Source organism: Chiloscyllium plagiosum, unplaced genomic scaffold (assembly GCF_037043375.1).
Source record: "Chiloscyllium plagiosum isolate Xiang-an unplaced genomic scaffold, Cpla_swu_hap1 HiC_scaffold_19, whole genome shotgun sequence".
Taxonomy (NCBI): domain Eukaryota; kingdom Metazoa; phylum Chordata; class Chondrichthyes; order Orectolobiformes; family Hemiscylliidae; genus Chiloscyllium; species Chiloscyllium plagiosum.
In genome coordinates, this window is record NW_028270157.1 from 58,928,483 (window position 1) to 58,945,269 (window position 16,787).

Sequence of the window (16,787 nt, forward strand, 5' to 3'; positions counted from 1 at the left end):
CTGCTTAGGACCCAGTGTAGCAGGTAATTTACTGTGTTTTTTTTAACTGGAAGGAATTTGCTTAGGACCCAGTGGAGAAGTTCCTGGTTGCCTATTAGGCAACAATAAAAGCCATTTCCACTGGAGGGCAATTTTTTTTATTAGATGCTTCATATTATTATTAACATAGTGCTTTGTCCTTACAAAGAGGATGTGATAAATCTAAGATGATAGGAATGATGTTTCCATGTACATGCTAAAATAGTCAAGTCTTTCCAGTACAATGCTATCTAAGTATTATTATCACTTTGGCTATGCAGGCTTCTGAGTAGATTTCCACAGTGATTGAGAATGTGTTACGATAAAGTGATGTTATCACACTGTAAACCACATGATTGCTAATAATTCTCTGTTTCATGAGAAATTTCAATCTAAGATAGACGACATAAGCAGCAATTTATTCCTGAATTATCCTGGCTGCATTTGTTTCCTTGATTCCATCATTCTAAAAGTTGAACTTTGTCAGTTTAAAATTCTGAACTTTTACAAACTCCAAGGCACCTCACAGAAACTCAAGGCAACTGGATACTGGTTCAAAAGGGATTTCCAGAGCATGGTAGGACTAAAGGACTGATGGAAACACTTGTGGTTGGAATCGGTTTAAAGGATTGTTTTGGGGGAATGGGACATTAGGGGACTGGGATGTTGTGAGAGCTTACAAAGATAAGGTGTCATGAGGTTATAAATGGACTTAAACAAATTTTAAACTTGAAACCAGTGTTTGACACTAAGGACAGCAATGGTTGATCATGAGACCAAACATTAACACTAAAGTTATGAACAAACTAAAATCTGCAGAAGGCAAGCTGACCAGGATATTGTTGGAGTTATCAAGACTAGGGGTAACAAAGAAAGGAATGAAGATTTCAGAAGCCAAATAGTCCGTATAGGATCTAAGGTGGGAAAACGGTATCTTTGTGATGAATCAGAAATAAATCAGAAGTTCAACATGGGACCAAGTCGGGTGGTGGGGATACATTTATTATGCTTCAGTCTGAGGTAGTGATTGAGGGAGTTGGTAATGTTACAATTCAAATAGCCCAGGAACTGAAACATAAAACTGGGCATTAACAAGCTAATTTTTTTTTAAAAGACACAAATTATATATAGTGTATCTTCAGTTGAACAACCAGTTTCAACTTGCTTCTATATGGACATACACAAGCACAGGTAAATCTTCAGTTAATGTCCACTAGCTGAATACATTTAAATATCTGCCTGATATACAGTTCATAGGTGGGGAAGGAATATAATGGAGGGAAAAGATCATGGCTTTGGTTTTCCCAGTACTTAGATGAAGCAAAATTTGTAGTAGTCTGAGAAACAGTAGTGTAGTCAAATGTGACCAAAGACTGTCAACAGGTCACAGAGGATGAGAAGGAACCTAGTCAAGGATTCTTTAGAGGTTGACATCGAACTGTAAGGCAATCCACAACTGGACACACAAAAACAAAATATTGCAAATACCGGGAACTTGAAATAAAAGCAGGTCTGGCAGATTCTGTGGAGAAAGAAATACACAGTTCACATTTCAGGCTAATGACCTTTCATTAAAGAAGAAGAAACATACAGAAACATGTATGTGTTGAAGCTTGTAGAAGGGGGTAAGGGGCAGGAAGAATAAAAGGAAATTGTATGATCAAGGGTAAAGGGCAGAAGAGGTTAACAAACAAATGATTTCAAGATGCAAAAGCGGAGAGTAGTAATGGGTATAATAACAGTTCCAGGTATGATGTGATATTGTAGTGATCTGAATGTAACATGAAAGAATAGAGAAGAGAATCAAGCCACTAAAAGAAACCATTAAAAAAACATAAAAAATAAGAAGATGGAGGGAAAAGTTATAGAACATAGAACATAGAAAAGTACAGCACAGAATAGGCCTTCTGGCCCACGATGTTGTGCCGAGATTTAATCCTAATGTAAAATATAGTAACTTAACCTATGCACCCCTCAACTCACTGCTATCCATGTGCACGTCCAGCAGTCGCTTAAATGTCCCCAGTGACTCTGCTTCCACCACGACCACTGGCAATGTATTCCATGCATTCACAACTCTCTGCGTAAAGAACCTAATTCTGATGTCCCCTTTATACCTTTCTCCTAATACCTTCTTTGCACCCTCTCCAAAGCCTCTGTATCTTTCCTATATAGGGCGACCAGGACTGGACACAATATTCCAAGTGTAGTCTCACCAGGAATCTGTAGAGCTACAGCAAAACCTCGTGGTTCTTAAACTCGATCCCCCTGCTAAAGAAAGCCAAAACACCATTTGCTTTCTTAACAACCCAATCCACTTGGGTGGCAACTTTGAGGGATTTATGTACTTGCACACCCAGATCCCTCTGTTCCTTCACACAGCCAAGAATCCTGTCTTTAATCCTATATTCAGCTTTCAAGTTTGACCTTCCAAAATGCATCACTTCGCATTTATCCAGGGTTGAACTCCATCTTCCATTTCTCAGCCCAGGTCTGCATCCTGTCTCTGTCATGCTGCAGACTGCAGTTGCCCTCTATACTATCGACGACACCTCCAACCTTTGTGTCATCTGCAAATTTGCACCCCTCAACCTCCTCGTCCAAATCATTTATAAAACCTACAAAGAGCAGAGGCCCAAGTACAGAGCCCTGCGGGACCCCACTCAACACTGACCTCCAGGCAGAATACCTTCCATCTACAGCCACTCTCTGACTTCTGTCAGCCAGCCAATTCTGAATCCAGATAGCCAAATCTCCCTATATCCCATACTTCCTGACTTTATGAATGAGCCTACCATGGGGAACCCTATCAAATGCCTGGCTGAAGTCCATATCCACCACATCTACTGCTCGACCGGCGTCAACCTGCCTTGACACCTCCTCAAAGAACTCAATAAGATTTGTGAGGCATGACCTGCCCCTCCCAAAGCCATGCTGACTGCCTTTAATTACACTATGCTTTGCCAAATAGTCATAAATCCTACCCCGCAGAATTCTTTCCAAAACTTTGCTGACCACAGATGTTATGATGTAAAATTGTTAAACTCAAACTCAAAATTGAGTCGAAAAGACTGTAGAATGTTGAGACCAAAAACGAGATGCTGTTCCTCGAGCTCGTATTGCAGAATAACTTCTGTCTCAAGCTTGTCCTATTTATTTTTTTTGTATGCTTGTTTCTCACCTTATCTCTTCATGTTGCATTTAGATGACTACAATAGCTGTTTAATAGTCATTCACACCTCTGTCACAACCTTTTTTTTATTAGACCCATTGCGACATACTCAGAAACCTTGAAAATCATAGATTCAAGATTAGCTGGTAGTTAGGGAGGTTGAGGATTTTTTTCCCCAAGACAGTATCTATAGCAATGTAATAGAAAGATAGAATAGGCCATACAGCCTTTTGAGCTTGCTCCCACCATTGTAGGGAGTACTGCCTAGTTTATTGCACACCAGCGCACTGGTTCTGACATTGGGCTTATGTAAGGGAATGTGATGTGGTAGAAAACACAGGAGGCAGATGCTTCAGAGGCAAAGAAAACTCTTGATTTTATTGATAAGCAAATTGAATATATGTATAGCAATGGGAAAAAATATGAATATTTCAAAACCCAACTATGATAGGTCAAAATTGGATGTCGGAGACTTGTCTGACAGTTAATTTGAACCCCCAGTCAACCCTCCTGTCCCAATATTTTGGGTGGCATGGTGGCACAATGGTTAGCACTGCTGCCTCACAGCGCCAGAGACCCGGGTTCAGTTACCGCCTCAGGCGACTGACTGTCTGTGTGGAGTTTGCATATTCTCCTCGTGTCTGTGTGGGTTTCCTCTAGGTGCTCTGGTTTCCTCCCACAGTCCAAAAATGTGCAGGTTAGGTGAATTGGCCAAGCTAAATTGCCTGTAGTGTTAGGTGAAGGGGTTAACATAGGTGAGTGGGTTGCACTTCAGCGGGTCGGTGTGGACTTGTTGGGCCGAAGGGCCTGTTTCCACACTGTATCTAATCTAATACTCGGACCTGTCTCTGCAAGCACAGGAGCCAAATTGCCTTTTCTATGGGATGCTTGTGCTGTTTGCTGTCTGTCCATTGGGCTGCTGCTTCCCCAAGACACTCTGCCCTTCGTAGTTCCAGAACCCATCCCTTTTAAATATTCACTTTCTTGAACACTGAAGAGGAAATCCTCTCTTCCATCAGGTTCTTGACCTCTTTTACACCCTCCAGAGCACCACATTCACTCTGCCAGTGTCCCTTCATGGCCACCATTCTGTAGGGAGTGCTGCCTGTTTATTACACACCAGCTCCCCACTTCTGACATTGGGTCTATGTAATGGAATGTGGTGTGGCAGAAAACACAGGAGGCAGATACTTCCGAGGCAAAGAAAAGCCTATTTTATCGATAACAAGCAAATTGAATATATGTACAGCAATGGGAAAAAAAATGAACATTTCAAAACCCGACTATTATATGTCAAAATCGGTTGTCTGAGACTGGTCAGACAGTTAACTTGAACCCCAGTCAATCCTTGCAGCCCAGACTTGATACTGCGGGTTTAAAATAACAGTGAGTAGTTGCTAACTGATGGGTGACAGAGAAGAGAGAGAGAGAGAGACAGAGAGACAGAGAGAGACAGAGAAAGAGAGAGATGAAAACAACACTCACTAATCCCAGAGTCCTACCCTGCTTCGCTTCCCTGAGGATGCCCTGCACCATCAGCCCCAAAGCCCACCTTCCCTTATCCTCACTAAGCAAATTGGGACAGAAGGTCTTGATGACCTTGGGCTCACCCCTTGAGTGGAATGCAGCCTTGGCTTGCTCTCGTCTGTAATCTCCTGCCTTAGCAGGGCACAGCTGTGGACTGCGAGTGCTGATTTTTCCCGTTGTCCTGAATGGTGCTGGATGTTGGTGGTGCTGCTCTGGTCCTTTGCTCCTTCTCTCTGGTTTAGAGATCAACTGCAGGCCCCTTACCTCCCACCAAATCTGGTTTTGATCGCTGAGCTATTATTCCTCCTCTCAGGGCTGAATGAGTCTCCTGGTGACTGAATAGGGTGTAAATGTTTTCTCAATGGTTTGGAATGTCCCTTGAATGGGTGCTCATTAAAAGTTTGACTAGTAGTGAGAAGGCTCTTACAGCCAAAGGTGAAAGGTGTGGAATGTTTGATACATCTGTGCCCAGGCACTGATTGAAAGTTGAATGGCTCTGCACCTCTGTGGGCTCCAGAAGTTCTAAAGTTGTTTCGTTCTGTGGTCTGGCTTTCATTGCTTTAAGTTGGGATGAAAATGGGGGCCTTCCTTTAGTTTTGCAAGCTAACCCTTGTTCCAGGCAGCTGCCCCTAAGCTTGCTTATTACACACTCTGTCCCAACCAGCTTTCCCTGATTTGTTTGAGGCCCATAACTTCTTAAGATCAAATATTCAGAGAATTTTAGTTCAACGTACTTTCCATAAACTTATGTCCAATGTTCAGTGGGTTTTAGTCCAGACACTGATAGAGATTTTTGCCCCACCTTACACCATTCAATTCAATACAATCATGGCTAATCATCCAATCCTGTCCCTGTTTTCTTCCCTACGCCCTTTGATCCTTTAGGCTGAAAAACAATATCTAACTCCTTCTTGAAAACATTCAGTGTCTTGTCCTCAACTACTTTCTGTGGCAGAGAATTCCACAGGGTCACCACTCTCTGGGTAAATAAATTTTTCCTCATCTCAGTATCAAATAGCTTATTCCATGTTCTTAGACTGGGACCCGTGGTTCTGGACTCCTCAGTGACCTGGAATATCCTTCCTACTTTTACTATGTCCAATGCTGTTAGAATTTTATAGGTTTCTATGAGATTCCCCCCACCCCCCCCACCACCTCCAATGTTTCTGAACTCCACTGAACACAATCCGAAACCAATCTAGTCTCTCTTCATACAGCAATCCTGCAACCCCAGGAATCAGCTTGATAAATGTTCCTCCATAGCTAGAAAAGTCTTCCTCAGATAAGGAGATCAAAACTGCACCCAATACTCCTGTAGAATTACAGCAAGATATCCCTGCTCCTGTATTCAAGTCCTATCACCGTGAAGGCTAACATACAATTTGCTTTCTTCATGACCTGCTGCACCTGCATACTTACTTTCAGTCACTGTGTACAAGCACACCCAGGTCTTGTGCACTTCCTCTTTTCTAATCTATCTGAGGAAATTGGCAATCAGGATAATTTTAATATCAGTGGACAAAAAAACATTAGTATTTGGAGTCCTGTGACGCTTCTTCAGATATAGTTCTCATAAAGAGTCACTGGACTTGAACCATTAATTCTGTTTTCTCTTCAAAGATGCAGGCAGACGTACTGAGTTTCTCCAGCAATTTCTGTTTTTGTTTGTTTCAGATCTCCAGCATCCGTAGTTCTTTGTGTCATTTTTATTTTCAATGTCCGCCCTGAAAGTGGCCTATTGCCTAAAACAAGAAGACATTTTGGACCCTCCTCAAAGTTGAGCCAACAACATGGCTAGTATGACCACATTTTGAAGCAATGGAAGCCAGGCCAAATCAATCAAAATTCAATCTTACTATGTCTAACCATTGTCCAGCACATATGTAACATCGAACTATTTGCAATTCTTTCCGCAATGACGGAAAAAATGACAGATACACTTTAAAGTTAAAACACAAACTTTCTCCGACTTCTCATAATGTGGTTCAGTTAATGTTCACCCGACCTTGGTAAGAGAATACAAAAATACAAGATTGTTAACTGAAATAATACAGTAATTCCAAAACATTAAGTCAAATATTCAGGCAACATGTAGATAAGTTAGATAAGTTAATGCACTCTTTGACTCTGATCTCCAGCATCTGCAGTGCTCACTTTCTCCAAGTTAATGCAAGAGTCTAATTGTACGTTTCCTTTTGTTATGTAATAGTGCTTCATTTTCACTCAATTTTGTGGTACTATTTCAATGCAGGTGACAGATTTGATGTATTGGTTACAAATTTTATTTGAAGTGCACCCTTAATTTCAGTGCTATGGTACCTTTTTGCTTCCAAAATGAGGTCACACACATACAATTCTGATACATGCCAGACTAGTGAACATATTGCTTAGGGTGAGGCTTCCCAAAATGGAGGTCGGGATCCTAAGTGGACTCACAAGCTTAAGTTTTGGGGTCCTGGACTCTGAGGCAGCAATGTAGCCTTGAATTAGAACAATACGGCTCCCCTCCACCCCACCACACCTCCTAACAAGTTCCAGTCTCACAGCCTTCCTACGTCACTCTTGCAATTATCAATTGAGGAGTCATGACAATGTTCAAGTCTCCATATGGGGCTCGCGAGGCAAAATGTTTGAGGGTATTCTTATTGGCACTGGGAGGATGTATTAAAGGTATGCAAGGTAGGCAGATTGTCTTGATAATCAGTGTGTATAGTTGACTTCATAAAGTCACCACAGTCCTTGAGGACCATAGACCTGCTCTCTCATTAGACAGAGAAATGAATAGTGGTCTGTTCAATCTGAGGATCACCGGGCCTCACACAAGGGTGAGGAAGATAGGCAGGATCTAGCGGCTCAGTTAGCTCAGTTAGCTACACAGCTGGTTTGCAATGCAGGGTGATACTAACAGCATGAGTTTCAATTCCTGCCAAAGCTGAGGTTACCATGAAGGTCCTGCCTTCTCCACATTATCCCTGACCTGAGGTGTGGTGACCTTCAGGTTAAACTCACCACCAGTTGTCACTTTGTAATGAGAAAGCAACCCTATGGTCCTCTCAGACACGGAGGACTTTACCTTTTACTTTACAGTTTACTTGGCACCATTTTAAAACCCTAAGCTCCAGTTTACAACTTGTCTAGTCTTGCAGAGCTGAACCTTCATCCAGCAGGAGGAAGGACTGATACTCCCACCAGCATTTTGAAAAGAGACCATCCAACATATTCAGGGTTTTATTCTGGATTGTTTTAATCCCAACTATTGTTGAGTTTATCGAAGTGGTTAGTGTTTTGAGCTGCTGGTTAAAGTTGCAGAAGTCTACAGGGCTCTCACGGAAGTTCACCCCACTCACTCCCAGATATGAGTGTAGTAGGTTGTGTTACTCTTGGCCTGTTGCTTGTCAGGGAGAAACAACAAAGGCCACATAAAAGGAGGACAAATAGCTGCTCAAAGATAAGGAGAAGGAAGTATATGGAGAAGGTTCACTCAGATAAAGGTTCTTTGTTTTACAAATCTCCAGAAAGCAGTTCTCCTACTCCATCTCAATGAAGACAAGTATGTGCAGTCTTGCTGCTACAGTAAGGAGGTACATCATGAAATCTGCCACCCAAGAGCAGGGTGGAGATTGCACTGTCAGTGTCTATGAAGGTGACCACTGTAGGATAATGAGATTCATGCACACCATGGTTACATAACTGATGGTATAACTCTAACATCAATAAGAGAGAAGGAACATGTGAAGAGCTTGAATTAGTCACGACACTAGAGAACTGTATTTGATAACTTACAACATATAGATGTAAATAAAAGTGAATTATAGTGCATAAGCAGTTGAAAGAGCCTTACTCATTGATAAGAGGCAAACAGCATCAGGGACAGTATTATGTCCAGACATTCATGACCCAAGGTACTCCAGATTGGTGTCTCAAGGAACAGGTTGCAGTATTGATATAAAACACAAAATAAATCTTGATGGCAACAAGAGAAAAACATACTCTCCAGAGCCAGGGCCTGAAGTCCAAGGGATATAGCTAATAAGGTGGGTTTCGAGGGTACGACAAGACCTTGGATGACTTCAAGGTTGCAGCTGAGAGAAAAAGCAGGAAGACTCCAAAGCCAGGCCAGACCTCAAAAGACGTTTGAGGGGAAAAAAAACTGAGAAAGGAGAAGACTCCAGAGACAGGTTAAAGGACTTCAGAAGGCTTTGATTACATGGCTACAGAATGGTAGGACTCTGAATTGCAGGAGGAAACAAAGTGTTGGAAGACTTCAAAACATTGTCATAAAACAGCAATAATCTGAAAGAAGAAGCACAGAAAGCCACTCTTTGCTAATCACTTGCAGCACATGCTTCAGCCAGAATACTCTTTGTAATATCGCTGGCTAGGTTTAATGTGGCGCTAATGTCACATGAACCTGGGTCACTGTGCAGATGTACAAGAATCTGTTTATTGATGGGTTACATGCTGCAATCATTTAAATGAGCAAGCAGGACAAAGTTTGGATGCTGTCTGCATCAGGAGGAAGATTGGGTTACTGACATATCCTGATCCCTGTGCCTGTTTTCAGGGGCATTTCAATTTTGCATTCACTAAAATATTTCACTGTCATACATTTTCATTCACATTTAACTTTAGAATATTCAAACAACATCTTCCTTCTTTAAATAAAGTAAAATATAGATTTCTATTATTTTGTCAAGAAAGTGGAGAAAACTTATGAAGGAAAATTTAAATTGGTAGCTGGAATCTGTCTTAATTCCTAAAAAAATGGACTGAAGTAATATTGGTGAAACCAAGTTAGACAAAGTCACTGTACAAAGTAATTCATGGTGTGAATTGCAAGGATACTTTAATGACAAGATAATGGATGGCTTAATATTTCTCAACTAAAATACTAAAGTGACTTATGGCACAATTGCAAAGAAATATGAAAAACAAAAACATACATCCAGGCTGGAGAGTTCAGGTGAATGCAGTCATATTTTTGGTTAGACCTGCACGTTTATGTGGAAAGATTTGAAAGACACACAACGTGAAGCACTATATTGCTAACATTACAGATGGAAAATCTCCACTTTGCAGCTTGACTCATTTTGGTGTAACACAATAACAAGACTAGGAACACCTCATAGCACATTGAATCGCACTTTATCCTGTCACAATAAAAATGGGCTTAACCAGGTTCTCACCATATTTCAAACTCAGGAGACTGACAGCATAAATACAAAGCATAAATCAGCAACCACAAAACTTTTGTTTGCTCTTACTTTCAATAGCTCTGTTCATGCCAACTGAACTGCATAATGTCGCACAGTGCAGAAGCCCACGTCCTCCTGGTTCTGATATCTGGAAGCCATCTCTGTAAGCTGGCACATGCCACATATCAAAAAGCAGTACACATTCAGAATGCAGAAATATTACTTGACAAGAATGGACTTACATTTTTGAGTTTTTGAATTTTATTAATCTTACAAGCAAAGCAGTACTGCTGTTCTGATGTGTAAGGTTACAGGACTTTTAATGGATTGAAGTTCAACTTATGTTTTCATCAGCAAACACAGTAAAGATCTGTACAGACAGAGTTCTCCCCCTGTTCAAGACAACAGGATACAAGCAAATATCATAATTGTAACACAGCAGAGAGCAGCTTAATACAGGTATACATCAAATAAAAACAATTAATACTTTTTATTTTACCCATAGGTTAATATGATGAAATTAAATCATAATTAAATGGGAGGAAGTATTTTTATTTCAGTTGTTGGTTGAAATGTACATGGACATAATTCACTAGAAATGATAAATTATGTATGAATTATTAAATTAATAAACAAAAATCATACTGCATTTGTATAACATCCTCACTCCTTTATACAATCTGAGGTGTTAGTCCCTTTATTATGAATGGGTAGTGCCTTTACTAAATTACTATACAGTTCATCTGCTGGCATCATCAAGAATTAGGTCATCATTTGTATGACATGATCAGAGAACAGAGTTGAGAGTGTGGTGCTGAAATTGCACAGCCAAACAGGCAGCATCTGAGAAGAAGGAGAATCAACGTTTCAAGCATAAACTCTTCATCAGGAATGAGGCTTGTGGGCCAAGGGGGCTGAGAGATAAATGGGAGGGGGGGGGGGGGGGGGGTGAGGCTTGAGGGGGAGGTAGCTGAGAATGTGATAGGTAGATGAAGTTGGGGTGAAGGTGATAGGTCAGAGAGGTGGGTGGAGCGGATAGGTGGGAAGAAAGATGGACAGGTAGGACAGCTCAAAAGGGCAGTGCCGAGTTGGAAGTTTGGAACTGGGATAAGGTGGGAAGTGGGGAGATGAGGAAACTGGTGAAATCCATATTAATCCCTAGTGGTTGGAGGATCCCAAGGTGGAAGATGAGGTGTTCTTCTTCCAGGCATCAGGTGGTAAGGGTTTGATGATGGAAGAGGTCCAGGACCTGCATGTCCTTGGCGGAGTGGGAAGGGAAGTTAAAGTTTTCAGCCACGGGTGGTGGGGTTGTTTCATGCATGTGTCCTGGAGATGTTCGCTGTAGCATTCTGCAAGCAGGTGTCCTGTCACCCCAACATAAAGTACACCCCATCATGAGTAACAGATACAGTAAATGACATGTATGGAAGTACAGTAAATCGCTGATGGATGTGGAAGGATCCTTTGGGGCCTTGGACAGAGGTGAGGGGGAGGTGTGGACGCAGGTTTTGCAATTTTTTGCAGAGGCAGGGTAAGGTTCCGGGGGGGAGGTGGGTAGCTGGGTGGTGTGGACCTGACAAGAGAGTGGCTGAGGGAATGGTCTTTACAGAACATGGATAGGGGCAGGGAGAGAAATAAATCCCTGGTGGTGGGGTTTGTTTGTAGGTGGCAGAAATGGCGGAGGATAATGCGATGTACACAGAAGTTGGTGGGGTGGAAGGTGAGGACCAGGGGGATTCTGTCCTTGTTGCATTTGGAGGGGTGGGGTTCGAGGGCGGAGGTGCAGGAAGTGAATAAGATGCTTTGTAGGGCATCATCGACCATGTGGGAGGGGAAATAGCGGTCTTTGAAGAAGGAGGCCATCTGAGGTGTACTTTAGTGGAACTGGTCCTCCTGGAAGCAGATGGGGCAGAGGCGGGGTGGAATTGGGAATAAGGGATAACATTTTTACAGGAGGCAGGGTGGGAGGAGGTGTAGTCCAGGCAGCAGTAGGATTTGGGGGGTTTGTAGTAGATGTCCGTGTTGGGCCGGTCACCGTTAATGGAGATGGAGAGGTCCAGGAAGGGGAGGGAGGTGTCTGAGATGGTCCAGGTGAACTTGAGGTCAGGGTGGAATGTGTTGATCAAATTGATGAACTGTTCAACCTCCTCCTGGGAGCACGAGATGGCGCCGATACAGTCATCAATATAGCAGAGGAAAAGGTGGCGAATGGTGCCGGTGTAGCTGCGGAGGATGGACTGTTCCATATACCTGACGAAGAGACAGGCATAGTTGGGGCCCTTTGGTCTGGAAGAAGTGGGAGAATTCAAAGGAGAAATTATTGAGGGTAAGGACCAGTTCAGCCAAATGAATGAGAGTGTTAGTGGAAGGATATTAGTGGGGACAACGGGGAAGGACAAGGTGGAGAGCTTGGAGAGCCTTCATCACGGCAGATGGATGTGTATAGGGACTGGATGTCCATGGTGAAGATGAGGCATTGGGAGCCGGGGAAATGAAAGTCATGGAGGAGGTAGAGGGCGCAGGTGGTGTCCCGAACAAGGTATGTGGAGATGAGTTTGGTGGGGCAGAAGTAGACCGAGACGAAAGGTTGGCCAGGGCAGTCAGGTTTGTGAATGTTGGGTAGGAGGAAGAACTGGGCGGTACATGGTTCTCAGACTATGAGGTTGGAGGCTGCGGATGGGAGATTCCCTGAAGTGATGAGATTGTGTATGGTCTGGGAGATAATTGGTGATAGGAGGTGGGGTCATGATCAAGGGGGCAGTAGAAGAAGGTGTCTGTGAGTTAGTGCCTGGCTTCAGCGATGTAGAGGTTATATGCCAAACTATCACTGCGCCCCCCCACTCCCCCCCACAGTCTGCTAGTTTGATGGTGAGGTTGGGGTTGGGGTTGGAGCAGAGGGAGTGGAGAGCTGCACGTTGCAAGGGTGAGAGATTGGAGTGGGTGAGGGTGGTGGACAAGGGGATTAGAGAACAGAGGATTATAACAATATCACAATGGGAAAGACCACTGTCATCATAATTTAAAAGGGCACTTGTGTTTGAGAATATGTGTCACAATGAGTGTACGATTGCAGGGGAAGTTGTTTGCATTGTTAATCATTTGTTGCAAGACTTTCCAGACAAGATATAATCACAAAATGTTTGCTGATTTCTCCATTACACAAAAAGGATTTGAGATCTTGACGCTCTTCAAAGCAGGCCCAACCCTCAAGTCACAAACTCTCAACACAGATGCTGATTTAGTGATCATAATGCTTTCTCTTACAAATTTTGTTATTTCAGGCCAGGCCATATTTCCTAGTGTTCGATGAAAGTGAGTATTGCAGATGCTGGAGATTAGAGTCAAGATTAGAGAGGTGCTGGAAAAGCACAACAGGTCAAGCAGCATCCGAGGAACAGAAAAATCGATGTTTTGGGCAAAAGCCCTTCATCAGGAATGCTGATATTTCCGAGTGTTGCTAAGCAAAAGAATGCACGGTTGCTAAACAGGAGGTTTTTGTATTCCTGGGATCAGGTCTCTTGTGACTTCAGATCTACATTTCCAACATGTTATGTTTCTGATTGATAAGAGGCATCTGAACAATGTAAACTCATTTTGAGTAACAAAATGACAAGTCATAAATGAAAAAACTTGACATTATAAAAAACATACACTCAATTAATACTATCATTTGTTAGTTCTTCAATTAGACACAAGCAAAAACTAGCAAGAAAATTAATCTAAATCAAACCCGGAGAGACAAAACAAAAGTAGTTGTGGACTAGTGAAAGCCCAGTAGATTATGGGAATTGAGGCGGGTAAATAATTAAGGAATGTTGCACCAGTATCACTGGTCATTGCACCAAAATTATTACTCTTTGGAGCCAGTCATACAGGCCAAGGTACCTGTTGTGATGCAACACATTAGAAATATATATTATGGTGCCTGTGTGTGGTGTTATGTACAGGTGTTGCCCAATGGATCCATGATACTATACCCTTCACCTCATAGTCTAAAACGTAATGTCAACTTTCTCTTTGTTTGTAGAAGAATAAGACCAGCCAGACCGAGAGCACCCAGGGGAAACAGTTGCAGAGCCTGATGGACAGTTTCAGGACCAGGATGTCCAGCTGTTCTCTAGTTACTGAGACTCAGTTGGCAGATACTACAGAACCCTCTTCTATTTCAACTATCCCTCCACTAGGATGGTTGAACCTGACAGGCAGAAAAGGCAGCTGGGACTCAGAGACCAAGGTAGAAAAGAAATCCTCACGCTCAAGATGAAGACCCTAAATTGTGAAATATGATTTTAAATTTCAGATCAAAGGAAGAGAATATAGAATATTCTTTTTTGATGCTTTGTTACAGATTGACCTCCACAGATGAGTCGAGCCATGAATGTTGAGACCAAAACCATCCATATCATTGCACATGAGCCAGACCCCTGTGCTGGCATAAGCAAAGAGCCCAGATCCCATGCAGGTACCCTCTGAACGTCCATCAGTCAGATGGCAATTCGCATTTTGCACCAAGTACATAACACCTCTAGTATGATATAAGTGGAATGTTAAAGATGGGATTCTCTCAGTGGTCCTTCATCTCAAAAGTGTATAACCTGTGCCCACGTAGTCTGTATGTTCACACTTTATTCTCTATCATTTCCAGACTTCTGAATAGAAAACTAATATTTCCTTTTCCCTGGCAGGTGTAACTGCAGGGTGGTCTGGAGATCACAAAACGTCAAAGAGACCTTGGGGTGCAGGTTCATAGCTCTTGAAAGTGGAGTCGCAGGTAGATAGGATAGTGAAGAAGGCGTTTGGTATGCTTTCCTTTATTGGTCAGAATATTGAGTACAGGAGTTGGGAGGTCATGTTGCGGCTGTACAGGACATTGGTTAGGCCACTGTTGGAATATTGCATGCAATTCTGGTCTCCTTCCTATCGGAAAGATGTTGTGAAACTTGAAAGGGTTCAGAAAAGATTTATAAGGATGTTGCCAGGGTTGGAGGATTTGAGCTATAGGGAGAGGCTGAACAGGCTGGGGTTGTTTTCCTTGGAGCGTCAGAGACTGAAGGTGACCTTATAGAGGTTTATAAAATTATGAGGGGCATGGATAGGATAAATAGGCAAAGTCTTTTCCCTGGGTCGGGGAGTCCAGAACTATAGAGCATAGGTTTAGGGTGAGAGGGGAAAGATATAAAAGAGACCAAAGGGGCAATGTTTTCACACATAGGGTGGTATGTGTATGGAATGAGCTGCCAGAGGAAGTGGTGGAGGCTGGTAAAATTGCAACATTTAAGAGGCATTTGGATGGATATATGAATAGAAAGGGTTTAAGGGGATATGGACCAAGTGCTGGCAGGTGGGACTAGATTGGGTTGGGATATCTGGTCGGCATGGACTGGTTGGACCGAAGGGTCTGTTTCCATGCTGTACATCTCTATGACTCTATGATCCCAAATTCTGAAATTTTGTTCATCCTTTGAAGATCAAGTGCAATTGTGACATTTACTTTTGCAGAATATCAATCAATATTTTCTGAACTAACTGGACTTTTACCGAAAAGGTTGTCCACTGTCTGCCAAACCACTCAATTACTAATAGCAGCATAGAATATAGATCCTCACCACAATTTCCCCTTCCAAATCCTCTTCTCACCCCAAACAATTCTACCAGAGCCATGTATTAAGACAATAATTATTCAAAACTTGTGCCTCTTACAGTCTCCGTAAGTTAGTAATTATGCCCCTCAGGGTATAAATACATCCTTTCTTCTCTCCCTTTCAGTGTTGACAGGCTCAGAGCCCTCAGCAATGTGTATGTGTGTTTGGGTCTGAGAGAGAAAGATCTGTCTTTATATATACTCACCAACTGGATGTAAGTTCAGATAAAACCAGTTTTGTTTTTCATAATCAATTAACTTAAGGATTTTTTTTTTCACAAATAGGACTCTTGGTTTGAACAGACATATCTGTTGATATCAAATAAATCAAACACCACCCCCTCCCAATCCAAGGGCCATTCTTCTGCAACTGGTGAATTACAGACAGAATTGAAAGTTTCTAAAACCACAAAGCAGAATGCATCAAACTAAATTCCACTACAAAACTGAAACTTACTTATTTGCAAAACTGCTGTTGGTGATGTCAAATATCGCCACGTACTCAAACGTTAGTGTGATCTGACTTTACTTGGCTAATGTTTTGCTCAGTAAATATTGTTGAAACTGAATGGCTTAAAAGAGGCCTCAACTGAATTTAGCTCCTGACCACCAACTCACCTTTGGCTCAATTTAATTTTGAAAATATTCAACTTGCCTGCATTTAATTCACTCTATGTTTTGAGATTATAAAATTGTAATATATCAATTATCATAATTAATTATTAATTAAAATATAGCATATTATTAATCACATCTTATTTTTACCCTCTGAATGATGGTTTAGCTGTTATAAATCATAACTCTGACCAAGAGCCTTGTTCTATAGCAGTTCTCATGGCAGTTTCTGGCTTGTGACCAACCAAAATGGAGAAGGTTTATTGGCTAAAGCACTGAACAAATACAGAAACTTCATTGGGAAGATACAGAGGTAAAAGTGAGGCATTGGAGGAAGTGCACAAATCTCCAACTACCTCAAATGAAAGCAAAATACTTTGGATGCTGGGAATCTAAATCTGACAACACTGGAGAACCCCAGGTCTCGCAGTATCTGAGGAGAAGAAACAGAGTTACCACTCTGAGTCCAAAAACTCTTCCCTTCTTCATCTCCCCAAGCCTTCAGGCACTATCAGCACCGTGTGTTTCAGAGCCTGCAAATCACTGGTTGGGCTTAGCAGCTCAGAATCTATCAGACTGGAGTACTGGAAGCAAGGCAACTTCGATCTCAAGTGACAAC